Here is a 17,357-nt window from a genome sequence, read left to right on the forward strand (position 1 = left end):
TGTTTAGAACAATAGTGATGAGCAAGAGTAAATGAATCAAAAAAAAGTTTAAGGGCTTCTTAGAGAGTACCTTAGTGAGATCTTCAAGAGAGGGAAGGATTGTTGATGCTTTGCTTCGAAATGAGGGGTATTTGGGATGCTAAGATGGGAGAAATGTGGATGGAGGAGGCTTGGAAGAGCAGAGGGGGGAAGGGAGTGAGTTGGGGTCGGTTTCACCGCCGGCCCTAGCTTGGGTTAAAAAGGTGCAGAGTTGCGGGCGGTTGCACCTCTGGCTGGAGCGGTGCAACCGCTTGCAACACGTGACAGCTGGAGGTGCTACCTCCAGCTGGGGCAGTGCCACCGCCTGCAGGCGGTGAGCACTTGTTCTGATTAGTGTGATCTGAGAGTTTTTTTGTCTTGAGGAGAATTTTCATTCTGAGTAATCAATTTTACTTACGTAATTACGTAAGAATTTTCATTTTAAGACAAGGACTTTTGCACGATCAAGATAGATTTTTAACGTGCATACTCTCAATGTCGTACACATGTTTGTGATAGTTTCTTCAAGTTGGTAAGTCTTGCAAGTTCATGACAGACTTAGTCACTTCATGATACAGAGTTAGATTCGAAGGTTATGAACGGATGAAATTGATGGGTTAGAAAATCCAGGGGATATGTGAATTTTGGGAATCATACGTTTCTAATTCTGAAAAGTCAAATAAAGTTGTATCTAAGTCACATTTGTGATTTTAAATTTATAATCTCCGTCTGTAATTTAGGCTAGAGAGCATTACGAGTTCCTTTTTAGATCTTGGGTTATGAATATCGAGAATCAAGGAGCAGAATATTATTTCTTGCTCCAGCCTAAAATTTTTATATTTTTAATGTTTTTACAGGAAGGGATAATTTTTAGGTACCCATTTGCTTTTGGGTGCCTCAAAGATAGATCTACATTGTCTATCATATTGCATAGAGTTTATCATGGTTCCTTTAGGAACCCAAATCAATTTGTTTGGACTAATTTTCTTGAATGGATAATAATGCGCATTGTGTCCAAGTTTGCAACAAAAGTTGCATTTGGTTTGGCGTTGAACATGTAAGATGGGGCCTTTTATGAAGGTGGTTGGATTTTGGTGAGAACTTCTCACAAATCCAATTCCACTCCTTTTTGGAACGTGACCCTTGTTTGCGAGGATCATGTTTAATGACTTGCTACCAACCTCGAATTTCTTTAAGGTGTCTTTAAGTAGTAAGTTTTCTTTTTGGAGAGTTTTTATATCATGGCATTTGATGCATGGATCTAAACTATCATGATATTCAGTTTTTAACTTATCAAAATCACAAGTAAGACTATCATGCTCCTTTTTTAGCAATTTATATTTTCTATTGATAATCTTGCATTCATCAAATAAGTCATGGAAGGCATTTAATAATTCATCGAAAGATAAATCTGCATCTAATAAATTTGTTACCTCCTCTCCGATGGCCATTAAGGCATAATGAGCAACTTGCTCGGTGTTGGACTCCTCTTCTTCGGACGCGCTCGAATCATCCCATGTTGCTTTGAGCGCCTTCTTCTTTGTTGTTCTCTTTTTGGCTTAGGGACAATCACTCTTGTAGTGTCCCGGCTTTTTGCACTCATAGCAAATAACTTAGTCCTTCTTGGGTTCAAGTTTATTTTTAGTGTCATTCTTAATCTTGTTTCTTTTAATGAATTTTTTAAATTTTCTTGTTAGAAGTGCCAAGTCATCGTCACAGTCCTCGTCACTTGAGTTTTCATTCAAGTGGTCTTCCAAAGTTCTAAGTGTCATATCCTTCCTGTTCTTTGGAAGGATGTCTTCTTGCTCTTCATGAGCTTTGCAAGTCATCTCGTAGGTCATTAATGACCCAATTAGTTCTTCAAGAGGGAAGTTGTTTAGATCTTTTGCCTCTTGAATAGCAGTGACTTTAGGATCCCAACTTTTAGGAAGGGATCTTAGAATCTTATTTACGAACTCAAAATCCGAAAAAAATTTTCCGAGTCCTTTTAGACCGTTGACGACATCCGTGAAACGGGTAAACATGTCGCCAATAGTCTCACTCGGTTTCATCCGGAAAAGTTCGAAAGAATGTAACAAAAGATTGATTTTTGACTCTTTCACTCTACTTGTGCCTTCGTGAGTCACTTCGAGTGTGTGTCAAATATCAAATGCGGTTTCACAAATCGAAACACAGTTGAACTCGTTTTTATCAAGTGCACAAAATAAGGCATTCATAGCCTTTGCATTAAGAGCGAAAGCCTTCTTCTCCAATTCATTCCAATCGATCATTGGAAGAGAAGACTTCGAAAATCCATTTTCGACAAGATTCCAAAGTTCAAAATACATAGAAATAAGAAAGATCCTCATTCGGGTCTTCCAATAGGTGTAGTCCGTCCCATTGAACATAGGTGGACGTGTAATAGAATGGCCCTCTTGGTTTTCAGCGTATGCCATCTCTCTTCGGTTTTAATCCGTTTGAGAGTTAACCCCACTCTGATACCAATTGTTAGGATCAAGAGCACTAAGAGGAGGGGGTGAATTAGTACAGCGGAAAACTTTCTACGATTAAAAAAAAAACTGCGTTTGTTCGATAAAAGTGATTTCAGTAAGAAAGCTGATTCGTAAATTACTTTAACTTTTGATTAAGCGAGATGCAGTAAAGATATAAATGCAGTTTACAGTTATGGTTCAAATCAGATAGTAGGCGCAAACTGAAATATGATACTCGTACGAAAAAAAACTGATTTACGTCTAAATGCTGATTTGTAAATCACTTGATTAAGCGAGTTGCAGTTAAAGCAAGGATATAAAGGCAGTTTGTTGTTATGATAGAAATCAAAAGTAAACGCAAACTGAAATATGATAATCGTACGATAAAACTGATTTACGTCTAAACACCGATTCGGAAAGTGCAAAGCTTGAAAACCAATCGTATATGCGCAGAAGGCAGTAAGCTTTTGAGGAGGTTTGCAGTAAAGATAAGATGCTCAAAGTAAATGCAAATCAAGATTTAGAGTGGTTCGGTCAATCTTGACCTACTCCACTTTTGGCTTCCTCCACCGACGAGGTCACCGACGTCAACTAGAGGCCTTCCTTCAATAGGCGAAGGCCAACCACCCTTTTACAGTTTCACTCCTTTTGACGGGCTTAGGAGATAACCCTTACAGAATTTCCTTTACTCTCTTAACAGATTAGAACTTGGAAGAAAAGAGGAAGAAGAACTTTCAACTCATACAACACTTTTGAGCTCTAAAAATCACAAAGGAAAATCAGAATTTCGGTGGTTTCTGGGTGCCCTTTCAGTGCTGAAAGGATGGGGTATTTATAGGCCCCAACCCAGTTTGAATTTGGAGCTCAAAACTGTTAATTCCCAGAATTCCGGGATCTAGCGGTTGCACTGCCTGGCAGAGCTCGAAGACTGAGCCTTTGGGTAGTGCCACCTCCTGTCAGGGGCGGTTGCACCTCCTGCCAGAGCTCGAAGACCAAGCTCAGGCGATGCCACCGCCTGACTGAGGCGGTTGCACCGCTCAGCCAGAGCTCGTAGACTGAGCCCAGGCGGTGCCACCGCTTGGCTTGGGCGGTTCAACCGCCTGGCAGAAATCAGGGTCCGAATGGGTTGATCCATTCGGCCCAATTTGGGTAGGGGCCCAATTGCCCAAGATTAAGTTAATGGGATCACCTCCCATTTCCAACTTAATCATTGTGCTAACTACGATATTTCCTAAGACATTTATTGCAACTTACTCCGGTGCGTCAATCGCTTCTTCCGGCGAGCTTCCGGCGAACTTCCGTCGATCATCCGATGAACCCTCGGTGATGCTCCTGCGGACTTCCGGCAAACTCCTGGACTTGCGACGATCCACTTGGGGAGTTCCGACGAGCTTCTTTGGCAAGCTCATGGACTTCTCGGATTTGTTCCTGCAGAACCTCCGACGACTGTCCGAACTTCTGTCGAACTCTCGAACTCCCAACGTGATCATTATCTTGACTCCGGCGCAACTCCTGCTGCATATCTTATTTTCATCATAGTTAATCCTGCACACTTATCTCAACATATAGATTAGATAACAAATGACAATTGACTTCATCATCAAAATCCGAGATTCAACATAATGAAGGTGGTTGGATTTTGGTGAGGACTTCTCACAAATCCGATTCCACTTCTTTTAGGAACGTGACCCTTATTTGTAAGGATCATGTTCAAAGACTTGCTACCAACCTCGAATTTCTTCAAGGTGTCCTTAAGTAGCAAGTTCTTCTTTTGGAGAGTTTCTAGATCATGGCATTTTATACATGGAGCTAAACTATCATGATATTCAGTCTTTAATTTATCGACATTACAAGTGAGACTATCATGCTCCTTTTTTAGCAATTTGTATTTTCTACTAATTGTCCTACATTCATCAAATAACTCATGGAAGGCATTTAATAATTCATGATAAGGTAAATCTGCATCAATTAAATCCATTACCTCTTCTCCGATGGCCAATAGGGCGTAATGAGCAACTTGCTCGGTGTTGGACTCCTCTTCTTTGATTTTCTGCTTTCCTTTTCTTTCTGGTCTCACTAGTGTAGAGAACTGGTTTCTCTTTCTTAATAGTACTCTCTGCCTCCCTCAACATATTGAGGAGCTTTGGGAGAGTCACCTCAAGCTTGTTCATATTAAAATTCATTATGAACTGTGAAAAGGAATCTGGTAGGGACTGAAGCACAATGTCCACACACAAGTTATCCTCTAGGACCATTCCTAGACCTGTGAGTTTCTCTATCCACTCAATCATCTTTAGAACATGGTTCTGAACCGGTGTCCCCCCAGTCATCCTAGCGTGGAAGAGGCTCTTGGATATCTCATATCGCTGAGTCCTTCCCTGTTCCTCAAACAATTTACGGACATGTAGGAGAATGGATCTGGCATCCATCTTTTCATGTTGTCTCTGTAACTCAGGAGTCATAGAGCCCAACATATAGCACTGAGCAAGAGTGGAGTCATCAATGTACTTCACGTAGCGAGCGATCTCATCCTCGTTTGCCCCTTCTTCGGGCGTAGGCATCACTATATCAAGGACGTACACAATTTTCTCCGCTGTGAGAACAATTCTCAAGTTACCGAGCTAATCCGTATAATTTGGACCAGTGAGGCGGTTAACATCAAGTATGCCACGTAAGGGATTTGAAAGCGACATTTTCTGAAAATAAAGATGCATCAGAAATGAATAACATGCATATTTTGCAAGAAATAAACTATCAAGATATGGACTTCTATCTTAATATGCTCCCACTATTTTACTAACGAGTCACGCGACACCCTTAGCACGTGAAACGGAAGTCTCCAGCAAACTTCTAGTGGGGATCAGGATCTTCTTGCTCTTCATGAGCTTTGCATGTCATCTCGTAGGTCATTAATGACCCGATTAGTTCTTCAAGAGGGAAGTTGTTTTGATCTTTCGCCTCTTGACTAGCAGTGACTTTAGGATCCCAACTCTTAGGAAGGGATCTTAGAATCTTATTTACGAGCTCAAAATCCGAAAAACTTTTTCCGAGTCCTTTTAGACCGTTGACGACATCCGTGAAACGGGTAAACATGTCGCCAATAGTCTCACTCAGTTTCATCCGGAAAAGTTCGAAAGAGTGTAACAAAAGATTGATTTTTGACTCTTTCACTCTACTTGTGCCTTCATGAGTCACTTCGAGTGTGTGCCAAATATCAAATGCAGTTTCACAAATCGAAACACGATTAAACTCATTTTTATCAAGTGCACAAAATAAGGCATTCATAGCCTTTGCATTAAGAATTCCAATCGATCATTGGAAGAGAAGACTTCGAAAAACCATTCTCGACAAGATTCCAAAGTTCAAAGTCCATAGAAATAAGAAAGATCCTCATTCGGGTCTTCCAATAGGTGTAGTCCGTCCCATTAAACATGGGTGGACGTGTAATAGAATGGCCCTCTTGGTTTCCGGCGTAAGCCATCTCTCTTGGGTTTTAATCCGTTTGAGAGTTAACCGAGCTCTGATACCAATTGTTAGGATCAAGAGCACTAAGAGGGGGGGGGGTGAATTAGTGTAGTGAAAATTTTTCAGTGATTAAAACGAAAGTTGCGTTTGTTCGATAAAAACGATTTCGATGTGAAAGCCGATTCTAAGATTACTTTAACTTGAGATTAAGCGAGATGACGTTAAAGTAGATCTACGAAGGCAGTTTGCAGTTTATGATGGAAAGTAGAATACAAGCGCAAACTAAAATGCGAGGTTCGTACGATAAAAGCCGATTTACGTCTCAACGCAGATTTAGAAAGTTCTGAACTTAGAAACTTATTCGTAAGATCGCAGAAGACAGTAAACAGTTATGATTGAAATCAAAACATAAACGTAAACTGAAATATGATGATCGTACGAGAAAAGCCGATTTACGTCTAAACGTAGATTCGGAAAATTCTGAACTTAGAAACTCATTCGTAAAATCGCAAAAGGCAGTAAGCTATTGAGAAGTTTGCAGTGAAGGTAAAATGCTCAAAGGAAATGCAAACTGAGATTTAGAGTGGTTCGGTCAATCTTGACCTCCTCCACTTTTGGGTTCCTCCACCGACGAGGTCACCAACGTCAACTAGAGGCCTTCCTTCAATAGGCGAAGGCCAACCACCCTTTTACAGATTCACTCCTTTTGACGGGCTTAGGAGACAACCCTTACAGAAGTTTTCTCTCCTCTCTTTACAACTCAAACTTTGAAGAACAGAAGGAGGAGAACTTTTGGTCTTTACAACAGTTTTGAGCTCTAAGAATCACAGAAAGATATCAAGATTTCGAGTGTAAGTTCCGTGCCCTTTCAGTGCTGAATGGGTGGGGTATTTATAGGCCCCAACCCAGTTCAAATTTGGAGCTCAAAACTGTCAATTCCCGGAATTCCGGGATCAGGCGGTTGCACCTCCTGACTAGGGCGGTTGCACCGCCTGGTAGAGCTCGAAGACTGAGCCTCTGGGCGGTGCCACCTCTGTCAGGGGCGGTTGCACCTCTCTGCCAGAGCTCGAAGACCGAGCTCAGGCAGTTGTACCTCCTGACTGGGGCGGTTGCACCGTCTGGCAGAGCTCGAAACTTGAGCTCAGGCGGTGCCACCTCTTGTCAGGAGAGGTTGCACCGCCCAATCTCGCTCGGAGACTGAGCCCAGGCGGTTGCACCTCCTAGCTGGGGCGGTTGCACCGCCCAGTCTCCCTGGGAGACTTAGCCCAGGCGGTGCTACCTCCTGACTTGGGCGGTTGCACCTCCCACAGCAACCAGGGTCCGAATGGGTTGATCCATTCGGCCCAATTTGGGTTTTTTAGGGGCCCAATTGCCTCAAGATTAAGCTAATGGGATCACCTCCCATTTTCAACTTAATCATTCGTGCTAACTACGATAAATCCTAAGACAATTTCTACAGCTTGCTCCGATGCGTCAATCGCTTCTTCCGACGAGTTTCCGGCGAACTTCCGTCGATCATCCGATGAACCCTCGGTGATGCTCCTACGGACTTCCGGCAAACTCCTGGACTTGTGATGATCCACTTGGCAAGTTCCGACGAGCTTCTTTGGCAAGCTTCTGGACTTCTCGGATTTGTTCCCGCAGAACCTCCGACGACTGTCCGAACTTCCGTCGAGCTCTCGAACTCCCAAGGTGATCATTGTCATGACTCCGGCGTAACTCCTGCTGCATGTCTTACTTTCATCGTAGTTAATCCTATACACTTATCTCAACACATAGATTAAACAACAAATAACAATTGACTTCATCATCAAAATCCGAGATTCAACATAAATGTCTTAAGAAATATCGTAGTTGGCATGTAGATTAAGTTAGGAATGGGAGGTGATCCCATTAACTTAATCTGGGGGCAATTGGGCCCTTGACAGACCCAAATTGGGTCGAATGGATCAACCCATTCAGACCAGAATTCCTGCCAGGTGGTGGCACCGCCCAGGAGATGGTCTCCCAAGAAAGCTGAGCGGTGGCACCACCTGGGCTCAGTCTCTGAGTGAGACTGGGTAGTGCAACCACACTTGACAGGCGGTGGAACCACCTGAGCTCGGTCTCTGAGCTCTGCCAAGCGGTGCAACCACCCCTAACAGGAGGTGGCACCGCCTAGAGGCTCAGTCTCCGAGCTCTGCCAAGTGGTGCAACCGCCCCTGACAGGAGGTGGCACCACCTAGAGGCTCACTCTCCGAGCTCTGTCAAGCTGTGCAACTACCCCTGACAGGAGATGGCACCGCCCAGAGGCTCAGTCTCCGAGCTCTACCAGGCGGTGTAACCGCCAGACCCTAGAATTTCGGGAGATGACAGTTTTGAGCTCGAAATTCAAACTAGTTTGGAGCCTATAAAAACCCCTCCCATCCTTGGGTAAAACACACAAGCACAGAGAGATTAAAAGAGAGAAAATGCTACTGCAATCTCTAGAATTTCCCTCCTTTAGCTTAAGTGTTAGAATTATGTTTAAGAGAGGAGAGTGAGTGCTTGTAAGGGTTGTCTCCTAAACCCGGTAAAAGGAGAAGAGGGGTGTAAGAAGGTGGTTGATCTTCGCCTAGTAAAGGAAGATCGTTAGTGGATGCCGGTGGCCTCGACAGAAGAGGAATCAGAGGAGTGGATGTAGGTCACGATTGACCGAACCACTATAAACTCTCGTCTTCACTGGTTTGCATTTATTCTTGCTGCTTACCTTACTACAAACCTCCATATGTGCTTTACTTTCTCATTACTTTTGCTGCACTCATTTACAAACTCGCTTTCAAGTTAAGTTTCCGAAAACAGTTTTACGTCGGAAACGATTTCATCGTACGAACGTCGTTTTAAATCCTCGAAAGTTTTTCGCTGCACTAATTCACCCCCCCGCCCCCCCCCCCCCCCCCCCCCCCTTCTCTTAGTGCTCTTGATCCTAACAATTGGTATCAGAGCCCGGTATTTCTCATTTCGGATTTACACCCGAGAGAAATGGCTCTTCATGGCTTTCAAGAGGGCTTATCGGTTGTTCATCCACCATTGTTTAACGGATTGGACTACACTTATTGGAAAACTCGAATGAGAATTTTCTTGATTTCTATGAATTTGGATTTATGGAATATTATTGTAAACGGTTTTCAACTTCCCTCTACACCGATGAACGAATGGTCGGATTTAGAGAAGAAGTATTTTTCTTTAAACGCAAAGGTTATAAATGCCTTATTATGCGCTTTGGACAAAAATGAGTTCAATCGGATTTCTATGTGCAAAACAGCTTTTGATATTTGGCACACTCTTGAAATCACACACGAAGGCACTTCTAGAGTAAAAGATTCGAAAATCAACTTTTTAATGCATGATTTCGAGCTTTTTCGAATGAAGCCGAGTGAAACCATTGTTGACATGTACACCCGTTTTATGGATGTCGTCAATGGTTTAAAAGCTCTTGGCAAATGTTTCTCAAATTTTAAACTTGTTAGTAAAGTTTTACGATCACTTTCTAAAGCTTGGGAATCAAAAGTAATGGCAATACAAGAAACAAATGATTTAAATATTTTTCCACTTGAAGAACTTATCGATTCATTGATGACATATGAAATGATGCACAATGCACATGATAAACATGATGAACAAAATCACCTTCCAAAGAACAGGAAGGATTTGGGACATAGAACATTTGAAGACCACTCGAGCATAAGCTCAAGTGATGGTGAACAAGAACTACTCACTAAGAAATTTAAAAAATTAAAGAAACAAAAATTTAAGAACAAAAAGAACGGAACTACTTGCTTTGAACGCAAGAAGAATAACACAAAGTGGGATGAATCGAGCTCCTCTGAAGACGAGGAGAAAATCAAGAAAGGCGATGTGGCAAACTACGCCTTAATGACATTCAACGATGAGGTAATCAAAACTCCCTTAATTTATTTCAAAATTACATGATGCTTTTCATAATGCATTTTCTTTTTTAGTATAGAATTAATTTTCTTAAAAATTGCATGTTTAAAAAAAATGAAAATGCAAAAATTATGATCATGCTAGTAGTTTTGAAAATAATCATGAAAAATACATATTTTATGATAAACAAAGAAAATGATTTTGATTGAAAATATGAAATCATGCTATATGTGGTTAAGAAGTAATAATGTGTATCACGTTGATTTCCATTGTTATTTCTCGATTTTGATTAAATAAAATCATGTTTGATTTGAAGAAATGCATAATAATGTAATATTAAATATTTTGATACCATGATTGACAATTTTATGTATGAGATTTTAAGTTATACATGATGATAAGCATGTGTTATTTTCATGAGTGTATTTGAAAAACATATGGTAAAAATGTGCCCGAATGCATGAACTTGTTAAGATTATTTTTCGGACTTTCTTGATTCAATGATCAAATCACTTAATTGCCATTATGATTTTACACTATTACATGCCTTAATAACATGTTGGAAATTATGTGTTTTGGATACAAAAATTTTCATGATCGTGAGCATGTTTTATCTTCATGATTGAATTTGAAAATCTATAGCAAAACCATGTCCGAATACATGAAAGTGTTAGATTTCATTTTTGAGAATCTATTGATCTTGATGGTTTTATGACGAAATTCATTTTTCAATCCTAAACATTGATGCATGTTTTTATTTAACATAAATGAAAAAGCATGCTAACATGAAATCAATCACTTAAAATGAAATACTTAAAAAAAAGAGAAAAATATATTATCAATGAAATCATGAATCTACTTATGTTATGAATTTTGTGAACCATAAAAGTGATTTTGATGATTTGAATTTGAAATGAGTTTTATCAAAATCATGATATTGATTTATTGGAATAACATGAGATTACCTTTGATGATCATTTTGATTATTATGATTCATGGAATTTTGGATTCATGACTTGGTCTTACATTTGTTTATGAGATGGTTGAAATCTTTATACCTTTGAATTATTCCCTTCTCCTTTCAATTTCTGAATTTATGCATGTTATATGTCAAACATTTGAAACCATGTTTTGGTATTATGCATATCTAAGAAATGTTGATTTGACAAATTGAATGAGTTGAAAATGAATGATGATTTTTCTCTTGTGATATTTTTTATATAAATCATCATTTTGATTTCTCAACATTCGATACATGAGATTTTATTAAGAATCAAAATTTATCATTAATCGATCTTCTACGATTCTACTTGATATTTTCTTAAGAAGAGATTTTCTAAATGAATCATGATTTTGCCTTGTGAGTTATTGGATTTATTACTTGATTTTCTTTTAAAACAAGATCTCTTCTTTGTACTCCTATGATTTTTCTTGATATTTTATTTAAAGAAGATATTTACTATATAAATCATGTTTTTTGGTATTCAAATGATTTTATCCTTCATGACATGATTTTTTTGTATTTATGGCTTGTATGGCTTGAAATGTTTTGGAATAATGCATGCAACACTATGATTTTTCCCTTAGATAAAAATGCATGCAACACTTTGATTTTTTTAAAATAATGTGAAAATCAATAATTATCATTTTCTGTTAGAATGATGATTTGAAATCATGCATTAATGATGATTTTATATTTTATGATTTGGTATGATGCATGCAATGATGAAATATTTATGAATTTGAAATGATGCATGCAATACTTATGACAATGATGTACATGATGTATTGCATATGATATGTATCACGAATGCTTTAAATGATGAATGTTTGGTATCATGATCAACATGTTGATAAATGCTTAAAAATTTTAATGTTAGAGTATCATGTATGATATGCCCATTAATGATGATTGATTTATTTTTCGATATCGTTCATGAAAAATAAGGTTTTTGAAATTGTGTATGTTTTAATTTGAATATATAATGATGCACAAATAAGATTGATACTTACCTTTGTCATAATTTGAAAATTGATATAAGGGTCTTCCCTTCTTTTTGACAATGACAAAGGGGGAGCAAAAATTTCTAGCGTGGACATCATGAAAAGAGGCAAACTAGCTAGCTTGCACAATTCAAGACGAAAGCAAAAATTACACTTCTCAAAAGAGAAGAAATTGCTATCTTGAACATCACCGATAATTGCTAGCTTGAAATCTCAAGAAAATGCAAAAATGTTCTATCTTGCCTATCTCAAGATGCTAAACATGCTAAACTTGCACTTTGCAACGAAAACAAAATTGCGAGCTCAAACATTTCAAAGGAAGCAAAAATTTGCTAGCTTGCAAACTTGCATATTTCAAGAAGCAAGCGTTGCTTTCTTGAACATCTCTAAATTGCTAGCTTGCATATTCTAAAATGTTATAACATTGCTAGCTTGCATGATGTAGAACTTGCTATCTTGAACATTACCAAAAGTGCTATCTTGTATGCTGTAAAACTTGCATATCTAAAACTTGATAGCTTGAATGTTCTAAGCATGATGTAACACTTGCTAAATTTTCTAGCTTCAAAACTGCATGATGATAAAACTTGATATTATGTTTTTCATTCAATGAGTTAAACTTATATTCCAAACATAAGAATAGTTGGACTTCTTTTTGTTGATGACAAAGGGGGAGAAGTATGATGTTATGCATAAGTTCATGATGACGTGTTGCAAGTATTCATGATGAATATTGCAATGACTTGAATTCAGTTTGAATTCAAGGTTCTATCAATATGGCATATTGATAGGGGGAGTTTGTTTAAACTCCAAGAGTTAAGTTTAACTCCGTCATCAAGTGGTTGTCATCATCAAAAAGGGGGAGATCATTGAATCTCGTATTTTGATGATGAAATCACTTGATATGTGTTTATGTTTTAATCTGTATTTTGAGTGATGCAGGATGCTTCGATTAGGATGAGATAATTAAAGCAGGAAAAATCATGTTGTACCGGAGGAACATGTCAGAAGATTGGATGTCGGGTCGGTGGATCGGTCGACGTATCGACAGAAGGCTTCGGGTCGTGGACTCGGGCATCGGGCCAAGAAGAGCGGGTATTGTGCCATGGATATTGGAGTTGCGGAGTCAACTGGCCGATTGGGCAATAGGCCGCAGGAGAGGACGATGCGCCGAATAATCGGACGAAGCATCGAGGGACCAATGACATGCCGGACAACTTGGTTAATTGCTTAGGATTAATTGTCTCGATCAAAGTTTTGTTTTACATGTGCAGGATTAACTACGATGGAAGTAAGACATGCAGCACGAGTTACGCTGGAGTCAAGACTATGATCACGTTGGGGGTTCGAGAGTTCGACGGAAGTCCGGACGGTCGTCGGAGGTTCTACGGGAACAAATCCGAGAAGTCCAGGAGCTTGCCAAAGAAGCTCATCGGAACTCGCCAAGTGGATCGTCATAAGTCCAGGAGTTTGCTGGAAGTCCACCGGAGCATCGCCGAAGGTTCGTCGGATATTCGTCGGAAGTTCGCCGGATGCTCGCCGGAAGAAACGATTGACGCACCGGAGCAAGTTGTAGTAAATGTCTTAATAAATATCATAGTTAGCATGTAGATTAAGTTAGGAATGGGAGGTGATCCCATTAACTTAATCTGGGGGCAATTGGGCCCTTGACAGACCCAAATTGGGCCGAATGGATCAACCAATCAAGCGGTGGCACCGCTTGGGCTCAATCTCTGAGCGAGACTGGGCAGTGCAACCGCACTTGACAAGCGGTGGAATCGCTTGAGCTCGGTCTCCGAGCTCTGCTAAGCGGTGCAACCGCCCCTGACAGGAGGTGGTACCGCCTAAAGGCTCAGTCTCCGAGCTTTGCCAAGTGGTGCAACCACCCCTGACAGGAGGTGGCACCACCCAAAGGCTCAGTCTCCAAGCTCTGCCAAGCGGTGCAACCGCCCCTCCCTCTCAGTGCTCTTGATCCTAACAAATTCGACTTGCTATCATCGACATCGAACTAGAAACTCGAGTCCGTGTAGCCGTTAACCCTGAGGCTATTACCTCCATATACCATTAAAAGATCCTTAGTCCTTCTCAAGTACTTAAGGATACACTTTAATGCTTTCCAGTGCTCCAAGCCTGGATCCGTATGATATCTACTCATGACACTCAGAGCATACGCTATATCAGGCCTGGTACATAGCATGGCATATATGATAGGCCCTATCGCTGAAGCATAAGGTATTCTATCCATATTCACCCTTTCTTCAGAAGTCTTTGGCGACATACTCCTAAAAAGCGATAACCGATGTCTCATCGATATGAGACTTCTCTTGAAATTTTTCATGTCAAACCTTTTGATAATGATATCTATGTACATAGACTAGGACAAGCCAATCATCCTCTTGGATCTATCTCTATAGATCCAAATCCCCAAAATATAAGATGCTTCCCCTAAGTCCTTCATGGAGAAGTATCTAGATAATGAAGCCTTTACTATGGATAGCATTCCTACATCATTCCCATTTATCAAGATGTCATCCATATATAACACCAAGAAGGTGATAGTGCTCCCACTTACCTTCCTGTACACACAAGGCTCATATTCGTTCTTAACAAAATCATAATATTTGATTGCCTCATCAAATCTTATGTTCCAACTTCAGGAAGCTTGCTTTAGTCCATAAATAGACCTAAGCAACCTACACACCTTATTTGGACAGTCCTATGACACGAATCTCTCAGGTTGTTTCATATACACCTCCTCCTCGAGGTTGCCATTAAGGAACACGGTTTTCACGTTCATCTACCAGATCTCATAATTATCATGTGCTACAATAGCCAATAGAATTCGGATATATTTTAGCAAGGCTACGGGTGAGAAGGTTTCGTCATAGTCAATACCTTGCCATTGACGATACCCCTTAGCCACTAGCCTTGCTTTATGTCTCTACCTTTTCATCTACTCTGATCTTTTTCTTGAAGATCCACTTGCAACTGATGGGTACAATACCCTTGGGTGCATCAACTAAGTTACAAACCTAGTTGGAATACATGGAATCCATCTCAGAATTCATGGTTTCTTGCCACTTCCCAGAGTCTATACTCGTAATAGCCTCCTCGTAGGTCGGAGGATCAATACCCTCAATATCCTCTCCCCTAATATGTCCCACATATCTCTCAAAAGGATGTGATACTCTACTAGACCTACGTAAAGTCAGAACTCGTGTGTTAGGTACTTAAACAGACTCGGGCTGTGGAGTGGTGCTTGAGCTAGATTCTTCAACCTTTCTCAACTCTATCAAGCTCCCACTACCTATGCCAAGAATGTGTTTCTTCTCAAGGAACACTACTCTCTTGGCTACAAAGACCTTTTGGTCCTTGAAATAATAGAAATAATACCCACAAGTTTTCTTGGGGTATTCCATGAATTTGCACTGCTCTGTCCTCGATTCTAACTTATCGGGGTTGTGTCTTTTAACATGGGTAAGGTAGCCCTAAATCACAACAACCTTAAGATCGGGCTTCTTCCCTTTCCATATCTCATATGGTATAGACACTACTGATTTAGTTGGAACTCTATTCAGAAGGTAAGCTACGGTCTCTAGGGCATATCCCTAGAATGAGATAGGTAGGTCAGTGAAACTCATCATGCCCGCACCATGTCTAATAGTGTACGATTCCTCCTTTCATATACATCATTGAGTTGAGGTGTATAAGGAGGTGTCCATTAGCATAGAATCTCATGGTCCTTGAGGAACTGGGTGAACTCTGTACTTAAATACTCACCTCCTCGATCTGATCGAAGAGTCTTGATACTCTTTCAAATCTGGTTCTCCACTTCATTCTTATACTCTTTGAATTTCTCAAAGGCCTCGGACTTGTACTTCATCAAGTATACATGTCCATACCTTGAGAAATCATAAGTAAAAGTAATAAAGTAGGAGTAACCACCTATGGTATGAGTTGACATGGGTCCACATACATCACTATGTATGAGTTCCAACAGCTCAATGGCTCTCTCTCCTGTTCCACTAAATGGAGAGTTCGTCAATTTTCCACAAAGGCAAGACTCGCAAGTTATATATGACTTATAATCGAATGGATCTAAACATCCATCCTTTAGTAACTTTTTAATCCTTCTCTTATGGATGTGACCTAGCCTACAATATCACAAGTATGCACTGTTCACCTCATTTAATTTCCTCTTGGACACACTTACATTCATGATATGTGGAGTAGTGTCTAATATAAACAAACCATTATACAATGTTCCTCATATGATGATCGCATCATCTAATAATATTGAACAATCATTATTCTTAAAAACTAATTTATATCCACTAACTATCAAACATGAAATAGAAATAATGTTTTTGATAATAGAAAGAACAAAATAGCATGCATCCAATACAGGCAGACGTAGGGCGACCTCACCAACAGCTACTACAGCAACTTTTACTCTATTACCCATCTTGAGGTCCATCTCGCCTCTCACCAATCTCCTAGGTCTTGCCAAAACCTACAACGAATTACAAATATGATAAGCACTATCGATATCCATTACCCATATGTTATCATAAGAGTATGACAAATGGAGACTAATCATGAATGTACCTAAAGCTTCTCCAAGCTTCTATTTCACCCTCCCTGTAAGGTACTCTTTGCAGTTCCTCTTCCAGTGCCCATCTTTGCCATAGTGGAAGCACTGGCCTTTGTCCTTTGCTGGGTCTTTCTTAGCAACCTTTGTTTTACCCAATCTACCCTTGCCCTTCTTAAGGGACTTTTCTGTTTTCCTTTTCTTTATGGTCTCACTAGTATAGAGAACTGACTTCTCTTTCTTGATAGCACTCTTTGCCTCCCTCAACATATTGAGGAGCTCAAGGAGAGTCACCTCAAACTTGTTCATATTAAAATTCATTATGAACTATGAAAAGAAATATGATAGAGACTGAAGCACAAAATCCACACACAAGTTATCCTCTAGGACCATTCCTAGTCTTGTGAGTTTCTCTATCCACTCAATCATTTTAGGACATGATTATAAACTAGTGTCCCCTCAATCATCCTAGCACGGAAGAGACACTTGGATATCTCATATTGCTGAGTCCTTCCATGTTCCTCAAATAGTTTACGGACATGTAGAAGAATGGATCTGGCATCCATCTTTTCATGATGTCTCTATAACTCAGGAGTCATGGAGCCCAACATGTAACACTTAGCAAGAGTGGAGTCATCTATGTACTTCATGTAGTGAGTGATCTCATCCTCAATTGCCCGTTCCTCAGGAATATGCATCATTATATCAAGGACATATGTGATTTTCTCTATCGTAAGAACAATTCTGAAGTTGTGGAGTCAATCTGTATAATTTAGACCAGTGAGGTAGTTGACATCAACTATGCCATGTAAGGGATTTAAAAGCGATATTTTTTTAAAATAAAGATGCAATAGAAATAAATAATATGCTGATTTTATAAATAAATAAATAATCAAGATATG

The sequence above is a fragment of the Musa acuminata genome, chromosome BXJ2-5, assembly GCF_036884655.1.
Source record: "Musa acuminata AAA Group cultivar baxijiao chromosome BXJ2-5, Cavendish_Baxijiao_AAA, whole genome shotgun sequence".
In the NCBI taxonomy this organism is placed as follows: Eukaryota; Viridiplantae; Streptophyta; class Magnoliopsida; order Zingiberales; family Musaceae; genus Musa; species Musa acuminata.